Here is a 17,387-nt window from a genome sequence, read left to right as displayed (position 1 = left end):
GGCAGGAGTTGAGAGGCAATGTATAATTCTTCACACAAGGCTCTGCCCACACAGAGGACAAATCTCTCATTGTTGGGCCATCCGCTGACTCTCACCCCACCCAGTTGGTTCATAGGAAATAACAACAATAAATAAAGCTTGAGTTCAGAGAGGGAGCCCCTGTGCTGACTTTTCAGAAAACAATCAGACAATTTAACAAGTGCCAGGAGGTGATGGGGGCTCTGCTGGGGGGTACACAGACCTCAGATAGACATGCTGCATATTTGGGGTAAACGTGGATTTTGTTGTTTGTTTACAGAGGTTGAAGGGACAGAAGTTAAATGATATTTTGGTGGTTGTTGTTCTGTATTTTTTCAATGATTTATAAGGTATTTTATTTTTTTATTTTTTAGGTGCTCATTAGTTATCTAATTTAGACATTGTAGTGTGTATATGTCAGTCCAAATCTCCCAATCCATCCCTGCCCCTCCCTACCCCCTTGATAACCATACGTTTGTTTTCTACATCTGTGACTCTATTTTTGCTTTGCAAATAAGTTCATCTGTACCATTAAATAATATTTTTGGAGAATCTATCCTAACAGCCAACTAAAAAATGACCTTATGAACCTGTGTGGTCTAATATGGTAGCCACTGCTACAGGTGACTTTTAAAATTTATATTGATAAAAATGAAATGAAATGAAACATTTAGTTCCTCCTCTACCGTCTTGGGTGCTATAGACACAAAGCATTTCCCTAAGCACAAAGGTGGTTGGGGCTATGGCACTGGGCTGCTCTAAGCTAGTGGTCGTCACCCTCTCTGGCGTGGGCGAGCCCTGGGTTCTACCAAGTGGATGTCTGGGAAAATTACTGGAGAACAGCAGCGGCTATCAGCACAGGGGCTACCGAATCCAGTAAGCAAATTGCCTTTTCATTTCTTAGGTTCAGAAAGGGCCTTCCTGCTGAGAACCCACGTCCTCTCCAAGCAGAAGACCCGCCGTTCAGGTCACTGGCTGCAGAGAGAAACCGCGTGGTGAAGGAGAAAATGCCTGGATTGGGGTCAGAGGACCTGGGCTCTCACCTCAGCTCCTGGACTAGTTCTGTGCCTTTCGTTCTTACAGCCTCTCTGAACCTCGGCTTCCACATCAATGAACTGAAGATAAACCAATGTGGCTGTGGTTAAGTGAATATAAAGGTGTAACCTCCTCCCTAAACACAGAAATTTGTATTGGGTTGGCCAAAAACTTTGTTCTGTAACATCTTACTGAAAATCCCGAACGAACTTTTTGGCCAACCCAGGACTTGCATGGAGACTGCATCAGTAGCACGTCTTCAGTAATGATGGCTCTAAGGTCATAGTGTGGGCAGTGAGGCTTCCACCGAGGTGCTCACTGTCTGGTTCTTCTATGAGGACTTCTGGGAAGTCTGCCTTGGGGGAGGTTGTGGTCTCTGAGCTACTGTCTCTTTGGGATGTCGTCACCAGCAGCAGCGGCCAGCTGTGATTTCTTTTTGCAATCAACAAGAGAGGTGTGCCCAACCCTCGCCCACATTTGATAGAGTCTCACAGGTGCAGGCAGGTCACCCGGGCCTGACAGGACAGAGCAATGCACATGGGTCATACTATGGACAGGGCTGCATAGTCCACACATCCCTGAAACACACCTTCTCCAGCCACCAAGGTGCTCCAGAAGGAAACCATCGTGATTTGCCTTAAAGTATCAACTTCCTAAGGTCCCAAACATACCCCAAAGGGGACAACTTAGAAACATTAAGTAGAGGTCACGGTATGTGTACTGCCAGGTGACTTGATTGTTTTGAGAGGTGAAAGGCACTGGTATTTAAGACTGAGAGAAGAGGCTGGAGCTGCAGTAGAAAATGTGCTGGACCCAGCGGTCGCTAACTAAAACACCCAACGAATGGAAGATGTTGGCATTCCTCATTCCACAGGAGACCACCTGAGGCCAGCTTAGAGGAGCGCAGGCCCTGCACACACCTTGATCCTTATCAGCAAGCCCGCCCTTGAACCATGGCTATAAAAGTCCTCACCAAATTCACCACTGTGGGCCAATGGAAGAGGTGATGCTAATATTCCTTAGGTAGAATATTGCTACTCTGCACCCACAGCTTGCTCCCTACCCAAGTTGCTCCAAAGAGCATGACCATGTAGCACACAGAGGTTCACCATGTTGCTGGTGGTAGTGGTGGTGGGGTGCGGTGGGTACAGCTCTATTTTGTATTCTGGACACACCTTTGGAGTAGAGAGAATATCCACCGTAGGGCCGTGGTTCTCATGCAAACTTTAGCATCACCAGAATCACTTGAAGGGCTTGTTAAAACTTGAATTGCCTGGCCTTACTCTCAGAGGTTCTGATTCAGTTGGCCGGGAGTGGGTCAGAGGTCAGGCTTGAGAATCTGCCTTTCTGACAGGTTCCTAGATGCTGCTGCTGGTCCAAAGGCTTAAACTTTGATAATCACTACTTTCAAGCCTTCTCAAACTTGAACACAGATGGACACATGCAAGAGGAGGTGTATTTCCCAAAATGCATATTTTCTTGTACCTGATACCAACTCAAGTGACTTAGGCAAATCGTAATAGTTAATACATAGCTTTACTGTGTTACAGGCACAATTTTAAGTGCTAAATGTATTAACTCATTTAATTCTCATGAAAATCTTAAAAGAGGGGTAGATCATCTGTATTTGGCAAATGTACCCCAGAGAAGTAACTCTCCTAAGGTTACACAGCTAAAGCTGGAAGTAGAGTTGGGGGTCTGAACACAGGAATTTTGGCACCAGAGGCTGTGACCCCTATTCACACTGTCTCTCTCCCTCCCACCCCCTTTCTTTCTCAATTTTGTCCTTGTCCTGGACAAATGACAACATTCCTTTAAGAGGGCACTTGGGAGCATCCCTGAAAGCAATGCTAACAGCCTCAAGACTGTCAGATGGTAGGCTTGGTCAAGTTTATTTTTATACCTCGTAACTGCAACAGAGCACAGCTTCTCATTTGCAGATACCCTGACATTCTGGGAGTATCCTGGATTCAATAAGTATTCTACAAGTGATGTAGAATGACTTCACGGATAGAAAAAGGGAAACCTGAGTGAAGGAAGATAAATAATAAACAGGAAAGAGAAAATAATAAAGCAAGAGGAAGAAGGGTGAAAATAACCAGATGGAAAGGTCGAGGTAGATCAAACATGGGAAATCAGGATTCTACAGGAGAAACAGTCCTGAGAATTAAACATACATGATAGAAAAGTTGAAGTGTGCAGCTGTCACACTGAGAAAACAGAAATTTAAAAGCTCAGAGTAAATCCAGTAAAGAGGAGAGAACACAGGAAACAAGGAGGACGGGAGATTAGGAGGGGGAGGAGACAAGTGATGCCATAAACTGGGTTTCGAACTCCTGTTATATTTGGGCATTTACGCTATGTCAACATTCTTCTTTATCCTTAGCATATTTTGCAATCTTTTAAATACAGGAAACGCCATTTGATTTTGTCCCAACTCTGGCCACTCAAGTCCTGGTTGCTTGTTTATTTTTTCTTTTGCAAAAGAAGTTTCACTAAAGGTTGGCATATGGGATAAATCTTTTAGAGGAAAGAGAGGGGAAAATAATTCAACGGGAAGGAAGGATTCATTATGACAGGGTCCAGGTCAGGGAAATGGCCACATAGCTGCATTCCTAAGAGCAAAGGCCTACGAGAAACTAAACCTGCATGAAGGCTGTTTGCTCTGCCCTGGGATCGAGTTGGGGTCACTCCAGAGGCCAGTCTCAGAGCCTGAGACTCTGAATGTTCTGGTTTAGATTAGAGCCGGGTTCACCCAAGGGGTACAGTGCGGGGAAGAATACGGCTGAGGTCAGCTCTCGTCTGAGGGCCTGAGTCCTGCATGGGACCATCCCCACTCTGGAGCCTCTCCGGAAGGTGGTCGTTCCATTACTTGGGCAAAGGATGGGGGGCGGGAGGGAAGGGGAGGAGTGTTGCCTTTTATTCACCTTTTCCCCACTAGTAGTCAGATTCTTCTCTTTACATTTCTCTTTTGGTGTAATAGGAAACTCTTGAATTTTAAAATGGAATGCTTGCAAAATTTACCTTTCCTCCAAAACTAGTTCCTATCCAGTTCAGCATAATTTCCCAGCCACGCAGCTTACAAAGTCACTTTTCCTGCAAAGTCTTTCAGCATCTGTCCTCAGGGGATCCGTCTCCCTCCTCCCCCAGCCCCTTCCATCCTGGACGAGAGATATCTGTGAGGCCATAGTACTATACTTCCTTGAATCCAAGACACCTCTGAGTGTAAGAACCAGGCATCGTTATTTCATATGCCACTAAGAAAAAAGAATCTGCCAATTCATGCTGCATCATTGGTTGTGAGATGTATCTCCAGTCCAGAGATGTTACCACATCAAATAAAAACTTAGAGTCCATGTAATGTGGCATCGCCTCTGCGGGATGGTGAGCTCTCTGCTAGTAGGACTGCGCCTCAGACCCTTTTCTCTTAGTTCACCCGCAAGGCAGAGGATAGCTTTTTGTATTTCCCAAGCTAGCTTGCTAACAATTTTGACTGAACTGAGAGAGAGGGAGAGAGAGAGAGGAGAGAGAGTTTGATCATGAATATCTGCACAGCTAGCATTTGTATGCTATACTATAAAATTTGCATACCCATTTTGTACTTAAGTTTTCCCAAGAAATTCAGGAACCGCAGATACTGAATTTTCCTGTCTTACACGCGACCAACCTGAGGCTCAGGGATGTGATCTGATACACCCATGGTCAAGTCACCAGTAAGAGTGGAAACTAGGACTTGGAGCCACGTCTGAGTATAGCTTTTGCTTTCCATGCTCAGGAAATAGTGGAAAGTATAGATTCTTCACTTCCCATCCCGGCTCCTGAGGAAAACCCTGCCTTTGATTAGAGAACGAGGGCCGTTTCTGGGCCCCCGTGTGCTCTGGCAAGAGGCGCCTTATTTTATCTCCGTGGCAGGTACCTGTCAATGCGCGGTGCTGGGAGCTGCTGGTAGGGAGTTTGTACACACCATAACTGTCTAAACAGACCGTTAAGTGGTAGTGAAGTAACACAGGGGAGCGACAGGTCAGTAAATCCCCAACAACTTGTGCTGCCTGCGAGGGGCAAGCAGTGCTGAGGGTTGTGTTTTCACAAAGTCAATTTTACAAGTGATCTTAAATAATTAGAGAAGACGCCATCATAGAGCAGATATTCTACATTCATGTAATAGCCTCAGCATTCATCTCATTGATCGCTTTTGTTTGATAGTACCTGTGGATTTTATTCTCCCAAGCAGCTATCTTCTCTGATAGCTTCTTTATGAGATGCTGAAATGCTACCTTATGAGGAACCAAGACACACATTCTTACCAGTGTTTTACAGACTAAAGACCCTGAAGTTACCTATTAGCAGAGTCTTCATGAAGCTAAGCTTTATATGCATTTTCCTTTAATTCTCTAATGGCAAGAACTTAAAATATTTGGGGGATCGCTAAATCAGGGGAGGGGGTAGGTACCATACATACTAATCACAGAAGTTGGAGGAAAAATAAAAACTGTCTACAACGGGTTTATGACAATAGCAGAGAACATTTAGATAAATGTGGGTTTTCCCTTTAGCTTTCTAGCCTTCTGGCTGATGCTTATTTTTCCTTTATAAAGTTTAAATACAATGGATCTTTTGTTGACATCAAACACCATTTACAATGCATTGCAGGGGTCCACTGGGGACAAGTTTTCTTTGGGGACTCACAGTCCAGAGGCATCGGGTGGCTTCCGTCAGGTAGAGAGAGCCTTTCTGGCTTGTAAGGAAGATGCTGTAAATCCACATTTGCCCTGGGACGCCGCGGGTCCCATCTGTTCCCTCAAGTGCCTACATAAACGAAGTTTCTGCAAGCCATCTGCAAAGGGCCCTCGTGCGTGCATACCGGCGTCTTGTGCTAATGCAATGTGGTGATTTTGCAACTTCCAATAAGGTTCCTTTTAATTGTCATTGTTAAGATCAAATGCTTTGCAGCTGTCTCTCTTTTGCAAAGTTGAAAACGTAACTTTGATGGTGGACACGATGAAGTCTCATGTTCTGTCTTCTCACCTGAACTAGTCCCTACATCTAGCATGTGCTTAACAATTTTTTTTTTTTTTTAACTGTGACTAGGAAGAGGTGGTGGGAAAAAATATACAAATCTCAGATTAAAAAGTGGGTTCTGGCTATTGCTCGGCTATTGAAGAGCTGTGTGACTGAATCCCCAGACTTCTTTTTCCCCTTTTATAAAATGGGTATGTTGATTAAGTGACTCAAAGGTCCCTACCGGTTCTAAAATGTGGGTTCTATATTTTAACCATATTCCTCTCATAGCTAATTCTAACCTTGTTTGAATTTTCTTATCTAGGGAACATGACACAATTTGGAAATTATGTCCCCTTCTTTCCTTTACAATCCCAACTAAAGTTTTATATAAACCAGCCCAGGGAGTTTCAGTTATCATTAATCACCGATTTTAATGAAACCACATATTATAAAAGATGACTTAATTAACTCTGGCTGGTAATTTTTATCTGCTTAAGAAACCTTACTTCCTATTACCATACTTTAAGTAAAAATTAAAAAGCAATTTATCTTAAGAGATATCTGACCTACACAGTGCCATCCACATGCCTTGTATGTAAGAAAGCTTCTATTCTGTTAGGATTGTTGATACCACCTCCACATAGGCCTATCTGCACGTTTCTCCCTCTGTCTGCCTTGCAGAGGACAAAAGCAGTGCACAGCTCTGAACACTGTTTTGTCCAGTCACCTTTTTGATATGGTTGGTGTTTAGTCTGACGAGAAAAGCAAAGAAAGGACAATTAGACAAAGTCCAGGAATACCTGTTCTTTGAGTGCTGATAAGCTCAGTTGCGTGGGGCATGTCTGAGCAGAATCTGTCATTAACACAATGTACTATTTGTCCAAACATCTGCAGGTCACATAATTTCTGTTCAAGCCAGTGAGAGCAAAAGCAAAAGCGAGACGGGTTATTCATCACTTACCCAGTATTTCTCAAGCAACACTGAAAAAAAAAAAAAAGAGCTAACATAATGGATTGAAAGAAGATTACACAGAAGAAAAACAAGGCATTTTTCATTATTGTGAAATGAGCCCACCCAGGTACCACGTGGTATACTTGGTGAGCTCTGGGGGCCATGAGAAGTTGGAAACAGGACCAGTGCCTAACGAAGGACACCCTGGTAGCTCTCATTTCCTCCAGAAGGAAATGGAAGTTCAGATGTGCATATCTTCAATATTTGTGTTGGAATTGCTTCCACCAGGGGTGTGGGAACCCACATGGATGCAATGAGCCAAACGGTCTTGGGACACCTGACAGCATCAGACACAGGTAGACCCGGGGAGAAAAATCCGAGCATCCATTAATGCCAAGTGAAAAGAGAGCATGTGGGTCCTTGGCCATCCACAGCTGTCGAGGTGATGGGGAATTGCATAGGTAGGTGCACTTTTACACATCTGTCGGCAAAAGCCTGTTTCCAAATTAAAAAATCCACTACTCAGGAACAGCAGGTGTATTGTTGACCCTCCCAGGAGGACTTCAGTTTCAGGGCAAGGCATGGATTACAAGGTGACATAAAGACATGGTTGTAGATTCCGCAGTAAAAAAAAATCATACAAATGAGCTTCTTTACAAAACAGAAACAGACTCACAGACTTAGAAAACAAACTTATGATTACCAATGGGGAAATGTGTGGGGAGGGATAAACTGGGAGTTTGGGATTGACATATACACACTACTGTATATAAAATAGACCTACTAACCAACAAGGACCTACCATTTAGCACAGGGAACTCTACTAAATAGTCTGTAATAACCTAAATGGGAAAAGGATTTGAAAAAGAATAGATTATGTATAACTGAATCACTTTGCTGTACACCTGAAACTAACACGACATTGTAAATCAACTGTATCCCAATATAAAATAAAAATTTTAAAAAAGATGTGGTTGTATCTGGGGCCATAAAGGCTGGTAATTACTCACAGAGGCAAAAATTTCTTTTTCTTCAGTATTCTCCACACTAACAAAAGATAACATTTTGAGACAAATTGGAATTATGTTGTATCGGACTATATATGTAGCCCGCAAACATTCGAGGAGTCCCTGCCCTGTGTTATGCACCAGACACTTTTCTGGGTGGTTGACACAAGCCTGAACGGAGGGAGGGAGGTTGTTTTGTGGTGGGTAGAGGAATGGTAAGATCTCCAAAGTGAGATGAGAAAAATGCCATTTGATGTGGCTGATTCTACACAAGTAAATCATAATAGCTTGTCTAGGCGGTTTTCTTAAACAGTGCAATACATTAGATCTGAAAAAAAATAAAGGCGGGGTTTTAAGGGCTTTACATGGATTAACTCATTTGCTCCTCCTTAATTCTGGAGAGGCAGATGTAACATGTACCCGTTTCATAGATGAGAACTTGACCCACGGGGAGTTTCTGTAATGTCCTTCAAGGCCACATAGCTAGTAAGTGGTTGGTGGAAACTTGAATCCTGGGAATCTAACTTTGGAGTCCATGCTTTTAATCATTCTCACTCAAAAAAATGGTATGACTAAACGACTGAGGCTGATCACAAATAGAACCTCAATTTTGATCGTGGTACATGTGCCCCAGCATACATGTGTATGTTCACACAGAGTCAGAGAGTTCAGAGGTAGGTATAAGGGATTGTAGAAATTCTCAGATTCTCTCACCCAATAGGTGGTGATCATCTGTTAACTGATGGATAACAAAATGTAGGCCCCCAAAGGATCCGAGTTTGCACCCAATAAATGTGTTCATTATTTAACTCAAAAGTGTAAAATGGTACTTCTTGAACCTCAACAATTAGTCGTAAGAGCCAAAGGGCCCAAGAAACTGACCACCTTGCTTGACTTGACGATCACCATATAACTGCAGAGCTTCCGAGTAAGGTGGTAACCACTGGTATGAAAACAGGGCATTGGTACAGGAAATCTCACAGTTAAGGATGGATGGCTGTGATGCTGCCTACAACACCCATGGTTCTCTAGACAGAAAACAGATTATCACTAGGAGGTAATTCAGCTCCAATGACAGGATGGTGGAGATACATCGTTATCACTGAGAAGGCGCTGGTTCACCTACTATGCGTAGGGTCCTCTATTTACTGCCTTGTTTGAAGCTAATTTTTCAGAGGTGGAATATGCCGATGGAGGGTCATTTTCCAGGCTTTATTTTCTCCTTGGCAGATACCCTGTAATGGTTTTGGTGCCTAGCACCTTGGAGTAATGATTTTTCATTGCTTTTTTTTTTTTTTTTTTTTTAACAGCAGTGTTTATTTTTCTTCCTCTTTTTTTTTTTTTTTTTTGCGGTACGCGGGCCTCTTCTCCCTGTTGTGGCCTCTCCTGTTGCTCCGGACGCGCAGGCTCAGCGGCCACGGCTCACGGGCCCAGCCGCTCCGCGGCACGTGGGATCCTCCCGGACCGGGGCACGAACCCGCGTCCCCTGCATCGGCAGGCAGACTCTCAACCACTGCGCCACCAGGGAAGCCCTTTTTCATTGCTTTTTGACAACCTGGTTTATTTCTCTCTGCTTTAAGTTTTCAGGAAAGTCTATTCCCAGCCTGCAAGCTCATTAGCGCTTCCTGCACTAAATAAAAAGTATGGGTTTCAGAAAAGATACCGGGAAAAAAGAAGAAACGTAAGATAATCTTTGGGTCTTCCCTGTGGACTTTTTCTGGGTGTGGTTCTGTAGTTCTTGTCTAGGCAAAGTCAAGGTTAGAAGTGCGGGGTGTAGCTAAATTTCTGCTAAAGTCATTCATACCTGAAGAGAGACACCTCGTGCAGTTTGAGGAGAGGACATACCTGTTAGGCTGGACCCATTCATTCCAGAGAGGGTGTCTGTGGGGATGGTCTCCAGTTGCCCCTATGGGCCTTCTCCCCACTCTTTGTGCCCCAGGAGGCTACATCTGCTCTGGCTTCTGGTTGGAGAACAATTAGAAGGTGGAAGGGGCGCCCCCAGTTCCCTCCCCGTTGGGGCAGCAGGTTGGGGGCTTTGTGAGGGAGGCCCCAGTTCCTGTGGAGCGGCCTCTGCTGTCAGCTCCATGTCAGCAGCTGCCTCCTTCCCCTCCCCTTTTCTCCCCTCCCGCTTCAGTCTGGGCACTAGAAGGAAGCCCTGATCTTCCTTAGCGCCAGGATGCTTCTGCAACTCTTCACCCTACTCACGCCTTTAGATTCTCCTCAACTAGCCAAACTCTTTCCTTCTGGGAACTTAACCTGATGCAAAGTCCTATCCTGGGACCACTGGTCCTGAGACCTGTCCCCCTGTGCCCAGGCCTCAGACCTCACTTCCCGTTTGCCCTGTACCTTGGTGCACAGGGTGTGCACGGCACCGTGGACGGGTCTTTGTGTGTGACTGCGCTCTCCAGGTGCTGACCAGGTCCCCCGCCCTCCTCCTCCAACCACGCACCCTGCCCAGACCCCTGCTGGGGCCTCGGAAGGCTAAGGAGGATTTCCATTTGAACTGAACTTCGTTTGCCAGTGGCTTGACATTTCAAAACATACCTGAGGACTTAATGTGATCACAAGTCTGCTTTACGTTGTTTGTAATTTATTATATCACGGTTTCCCAACCACATACTCTATCCAGTCAGGTATTGCCCTGGCTTCTCATCTGTGAGCTCATTCTTTTCCTGTCTGTCCACTGCCTGGGGCAGGATGTCAAGCCACGACCAAGGAAAATGGCTCCTCAGTCTGGACATGGTTCCAGTCACGGACAGGTATCAGCACAAAGTTAGAAAGAATGGTGAGAGTTTTCATGGTCCACTCCCTGCCCTGGGAGAAGAAGGGGGTCCACAGCCCCCTTGTTCAATTACCAGAAGAGAACAAGACCCAGAATGCAGATCTTGGACTTTTTTTTAAACTGAAGTATAGTTGCTGTACAACATTATATAAGTTACCAGAGTACAATATAGTGATTCACAATTTTTAAAGGTTATACTCCATTTATAGTTATTATAAAATATTGGCTAAATTCCCTGTGTTGTACAATATATCCTTGTAACTTATTTTAGATCTAATAGTTTGTACCCTGTCCCTATATTGCCCCTCCCTGCTTCCCTCTCCCTACTGGTAACCACTAGTTTGTTCTCTATATCTGTGAGTCTGCTTCTTTTTTGTTATATTCACTAGTTTGTTGTATTTTTTAGATTCCACGTAAACGTGATATCATACAGCATTTGTCTTTTTCTGTCTGACTTATTTCACTTAGCATAATCCTCTCCAAGTCCAACCATGTTGCTGCAAATGGCAAAAATTTGTTCTTTTTAATGGCTGAGTAGTATTCCATTTTATATCTATCTATCTATCTATCTGTCTGTCTATCTATCTATCTATCTGTCTATCTAAAATGTCTTCTTTATCCATTCATCTGTTGATGGACACTTAGGTTGCTTCCGTATCTTGGCAATTGTAAATAATGCTGCTATGAGCACTGGGGTGCATGTATCTTTTCTAATTAGTGTTTTTGTTTTCTTTGGATATATGCCCAGGAGTGGGATTGCTGGGTCATATGATAGCTCTATTTTTAGTTTTGTAAGGAGCCTCCACACCATTCTCCATAGTGGCTGCACCAATTTACATTCCCACCAACCGTGTAGGAGGGCTCTCTTTTCTCCACACCCTCTCCAGCGCTTGTTATTTGTGTTCTTTGTGATGACAGCCATTCTGACAGGTGCGAGGTGATATCTCCTGTGGTTTTGATTTGTACCAAAATACAGATCTTAAGATCATGAAGCAATTAGTTAAGTGCTTTAGAACATTGGGCACCTGGCCTGCAGACTGGACTTTCTAGCTAGAAGTGATTAGAGGAAAGGAAACATTTAGTATCTCTCAACACTAGTAAGATCGTTTATTCTGACCTCTGGGAGCTGCTTTTCATTCCTTGTCTTTCCAGCACAACAAAAGCAAGGTCTTTCCTGTGTCTTCTAATGTCCTTCACTGTTTTTCTGGGCCCTCCTCATTCACCGGGCCCTCTTTCTTGGTTTCTTCTGCTGACGTCTCCTCTGACAGAACTCCCAGCATGTGGACCCCAAGCTCAGTCCTGGGGCCCCTTTGCTCTCTGCTCTCCTACTCTCTCTCCTCTGTCCCTCCCTCCGTCCTTCTCTCCCTCAGAAATCTCATCTTGACCAAGCTTTCAAAAACAGTTGCATGCCAACGATTCAAAAACTGTACCTCTAGCCTGACCGCTCTCCGGGGCTCCAGACTGTATAGCTAAAAGCCTGCTTGACCTCTTTGCTCCTTGGATATCTCTAGAGATTTCAACAAACACACCACATCAGAACATGTGCCCTTCCTCCTCGCCCTGCCCTCCCCCGAACCTTGCTCCTGCATCTTTCCCCGTGTCAGTTAAGAGATGCCACGAATTACCAGTTGCTCAGGCCACTAACCTTCTTTGATTATTCTCTTTCTCTTACATCCACACTTCTAATCCATCAGTAAATCCTGTGATTCCACCCCCAACACATATTCCAAATTCACTCATGTCTGTCTCTCTGCAACTAGAGACCACCGTGTCCTCTTGCCTGGAGCACAGCACAGCCCCCTAACTGGCCTCTTGCCTTCCACTATTACCTCTCCTACCAAAAACTCTCCTCATAGTAGGCAGAGAGTGCTTTATTTAACCCAGTTGTTCTCATCTGGGGGTGCTTTTGTACCCCAGAGGATGTTTGGCAATGTCTGGAGATACTGTTGGTTGTCACAGCTGGGGAGAGTGGTTCTAGCCAGGAATGCTGCTAAACCTCTTCCTATGCACAGGGCACCCTGTCCACCCCAAACAAAGAATTGTCTGGCCCCAAATGCCAACAGTGCTGAGGCTGAGAAGCCCTGATCTAAATGGACATCAGACCATGCCATGCATCCTCAAGAATGATATTTGTTCTAGGACCAACATTTGTTCCAAAAACACTTAATGAACACCTCCCATAGGACAGGCACTCTCCTCACCTCTGACTATTTGCCATCTTTTCCGCACTGGTTCACTTTGCAGATTCATTCATTTGTGCATTATTTCAATAGGCAGCATGTCAGAAACCATGGAAGGGGCTTTGGTCTTAACAACGACAGAGAAATGTGTCTAGTCCTTGAGACACCCTTGGATGTGACTTGCCAACATCACTGTCCAAGGAATCAAATATGATCGTTTCCTTCTCTATGCTATGCCCCATCAGCATTATGGTGGGCTGGATGATGTCCCCCAGACCCACTCCACCCTCTGAAAAGGATTTGTCCATTTCCTAACCCTGAGAACCTGTGAATGCGACCTTATTTGGAAAAAGGGGCTTTACAGATACCGTCAAGTGAAAGATCTCCAGAAGAAATCATCCTGGATTAGCCAGGTGGGCCCTAAATCCAATGACTTAGTGTCCTTATAAGAGACACGTAGAGGAGAGGCATGGACAGAAGAGAAGCAGCCTGGGAAGATGGGGGCAGAGGTCGGAATCAGGCAGCTACAAGCCACGCAATGCCTGGAGCCATCAAAAGCTGGAAGACACAAGGAAGGGTTCTCCTCTGGGCCCCCAGAGGGACCACGACCCTGCTGGCCTTCAGAACTGCAAGAGAATAAATTTCTGTTGCTTTAAGCCAGCAAGTTTTGGGTAATATATTATGGTAGCCACAGGAAACTAACACGAGTGCCTACACCATACACAGCTGGTTCCTCCACGTGTCACTTGGGGACCTCCTGGCGTTGGCCTCTGCCTGCTTTCCTGTCTCTTCTCCAGGTTCTGTGAGTGCTTTCTACAGGCCAGGCTTTTCCCACCACACAAGCTGTGCTTGAGTCAAATGGGATTATTTACATTCTCTAAAAACTCACCTTTAATGCTCCAGCTGCTCCTTTAGTCTGCCCTGTTCCTCCAGCTACTTCCCATCCTAGTGAAGCCAGATAACTCCCACTCGTATTTCAAGGCCTGCTTTCTATTTCCCTGGTTTCTCACCTTAAGGCATGTCTCCAGGCACCTTACTGTGCTGTGGTGCCAATTTGTCCCTTATGGAATTGCCATAGCTTGGAGTACCTATCTTTATTGTAACGCTAATTTTTGTGCTACTGTATTTTGATGATGGACTTGTATTAACGAATTTTAATTATAAAGCACTTCATGAATACAGTTGCATTTAAGAAGAGCACTGTCGAGGGACTTCCCTGGTGGCGCAATGGTTAAGAATCCGCCTGCCAATGCAGGGAACACAGGTTCGATCCCTGGTCCGGGATGATCCCACATGCCGTGGAGCAACTAAGCCACAGCTACTGAGCCTGCGCTCTAGAGCCCGCGAGCCACAGCTACTGAGCCCATGAGCCACAACTACTGAGCACACGCACTGCAACTACTGAAGCCCACGTGCCACAACTACTGAGCCTGCGAGCTGCAACTACTGAAGCCCGCATGCCTAGAGCCCATGCTCCACAACGAGAGAAGCCACTGCAATGAGAAGCCTGTGCACTGCAACCAAGAGGAGCCCCCGCTCACTGCAACTAGAGAAAGCCCACACAGCAACGAAGACCCAACACAGCCAAAATAAAAAAAAAGAGCACTGTCGATGAAGCTAAAGTGTCCCTCTGGCCACTCCTGACAGTGGCTATAAAGCAGATTGCTGGAGTGGTCGCCCATTTTTAATTTTAGCGAATGCTGCCAAGTGTTTCTTCCCCACAGGACTGGAATGGGAGTGCCTGCTTTATGGTTTTGAGCTGAGCTATCCATGGAATGGAAGCATCGTGAGGACCAGCACCTCGTCTGTTCTTGTTTTATGCCCGGCTACCTAGAATAGCTCCTGGAACACAGCAGGCATTCAACAAACATCTGTAGAATGGATGACAATTTCTCCATTTTAGTGGAATGCAAGCTTCTCTGGGCAGAGTTAGTGGCTAGCTCCTTCTCGTACACCCAGTGCCTACAAGGGTCTCATACAAAACAAGCACTCAAAAATTCTTTATTGTTGAGTTAATGAAAATATATTCTCAGCACGATACCTCTGTATCCTGCTTTTCAGTTCTCTGAGATTACCTTCTAGGTGCTAAGTAGCTAAAAAGTGGAAACTATGTCCCCCACCTACTCCCCTGCCCAGCTGAAAATGATTATAATCAGCGATTTCACACATTCAGTATTTAAATATATAATTATGTGCTCTCTTACGAGCACAAAATCAAATGCATGACGTGGCTCAGCGATGCCTGAGGTCAGTTGGTCGTACAGTGGAGAATGACTCAAAGAGGTCCAGGTGATCTGTTACAATTTACAGGTAAGACCTAGAGGCCAGAAAAGGGAAAGGAGCAATGGGCCCTCCTGACAGACCCCTGGGCTGGCACCACATAATATTAGGCAGATTTCATTTAACATGTGATGAACACACCTGCTGCTTGCAATTAGAAAGAGATAATGAACTCATCTATCAAGGCCAGGTCTGTTTGTCAGCAGCTCAGGCAACAGGAGTGGCTTGTGATGATGTGGGTTTTCAGTGAAAACACATACAATTCCTTATAAGTGCATTGCCACCTCTTGCATTTGTGTGGAGATTTTTTTTTGGTCTTGAGCTGTGTGAAAGAGAGTGTGTGTATATTTAAACAGTGTATTACAATGAACATCTTTGATGGTGTCTGCTTGCATATCAGTGCTGTATACATCCTAATTATGTCACACATGAATGATAAATACTAAACTTTTTCTCAAATAAGGTGGTAGAGCTATTTATGACCAAGTTTGTTGCCAAATGCACTGTTTAAAGAATTCTTTAGTTTCTCTAAAACGCAAGAGAAAAATTCTCAACTACTAGGCCAGAAGTTCCCAGATCTTCACATTTCAGAGAATGGTTAAAAGAGCAAACCAGTAAACAAATTTAGGGTCTGCTATAGCTTGCCAGCTTTTCGTTTTTGCCAAGGAAGGACATTCAGAAAGAAAAACAACAATTATTTACTGCAATCACTTCATAAAAGGAAAGATTTTTATGGCCCCCATGCTCCCCCAAAGTCAGAAGATTATCCTCAGAATAAAGGGAAGCCTTTCAGCTTGAAGAAAGCAGATTTATAAAAAAATTTAGGTTTACAAAAAGATTTCCTTACGTTTTCTCATTTCACAGAGGAGCACTGAACACTTGATTGCCTACAAGCCCCAGTGCAAGAAGCAGTGCTCGGAAACCACCTTCCCAGCCTGGCTGCTTCAACACTCCCTTGATTCTTCTGGAATTTTCCTATGAAATCCACAATAGTCACAGTTCGGCTGGGCAAACAGGTTGACGCAATTCCACCAGCGTTTACTAAGGGCCTACTATGTGCTCAGCCCTGAGGGAGGTGCTTTGCCAAAGGATACAAAAGTGGAAATGCTGCCCTGTAAGTAAATGTGCACTCATAGGGAGGGGTTTCTGGCAAAAACCAGAACATAGGGAAAAAATTCTTAAGACAAAATGTGACTGAAGCCATTATGCTGGGTGTCAAAGGAGATTGCTCAAATGCTACCACAGCTGGAACCTCCTTCAAAAATAATCCTCTCTGCCAATGTTGAAAACCCAATTTTCAAGTCAACATTAATAAGCATGTCTGTCTTTTGCTTTTCCTGTTGGTTATTCCAACTTGAGGAAATGATGCTGGAGAGTCTTTTTAGAGCTCTAGTTTTACATGTTTAGATTGACAGGAAGATCATGATGGAGATATACACAATGGAACATTACTCAGCCACAAAAAAGAATGAAGTAATGCCATTTGCAGCAACATGGATGGGCCTAGAGATTACCATACTAAGTGAAGTAAGTCAGACAGAGGAAGACAGATACCATATGATATTGCTTATATGTGGAATCTAAAGTGTGACACAAATGAACTTATCTACAAAGCAGAAACAGACTCACAGACATAAGAGAACAGACTTGTGGTTGCCAAGGGGAAGGGGGTGGGGGAGGGAAGGACTGGGGGTTTGTGATTAGCAGATGTAAGCTATTACACATGGAATGGATAAACAACAAGGTCCTACTGTATAGCACAGGGAACTATATTCAATATTCTGTGACAAACAATATTGGAAAAGAATATGAAAAAGAATGCATATATAAGTATAACTGAGTCAGTCTGCTGTACAGAAGAAATTAACACAACATTGTAAATCAACTATACTTCAATAAAATTTTAAAAAAGATAATGATGGAGCATGAACTCTTGGCATAAAGAAGGTTCGAGACAGATTTGCTTATATAAGGGTCCGCCTCTCCTTCCTCTCTCTCAATCTTAAGATGACATTCCGTCTGTTGCTATAATCCTGAGGCTTCCACTGCAGAAAAAGAAAAATGGCTAAGTTTGGGCCTCACTATATGTTCACCACTCTGGGAATGATCTGCTTATCTCATGTGGTAAAGTA

This window comes from Physeter macrocephalus, chromosome 1 (assembly GCF_002837175.3).
Source record: "Physeter macrocephalus isolate SW-GA chromosome 1, ASM283717v5, whole genome shotgun sequence".
Lineage (NCBI taxonomy): Eukaryota > Metazoa > Chordata > Mammalia > Artiodactyla > Physeteridae > Physeter > Physeter macrocephalus.
This window is presented reverse-complemented; position numbering follows the sequence as displayed.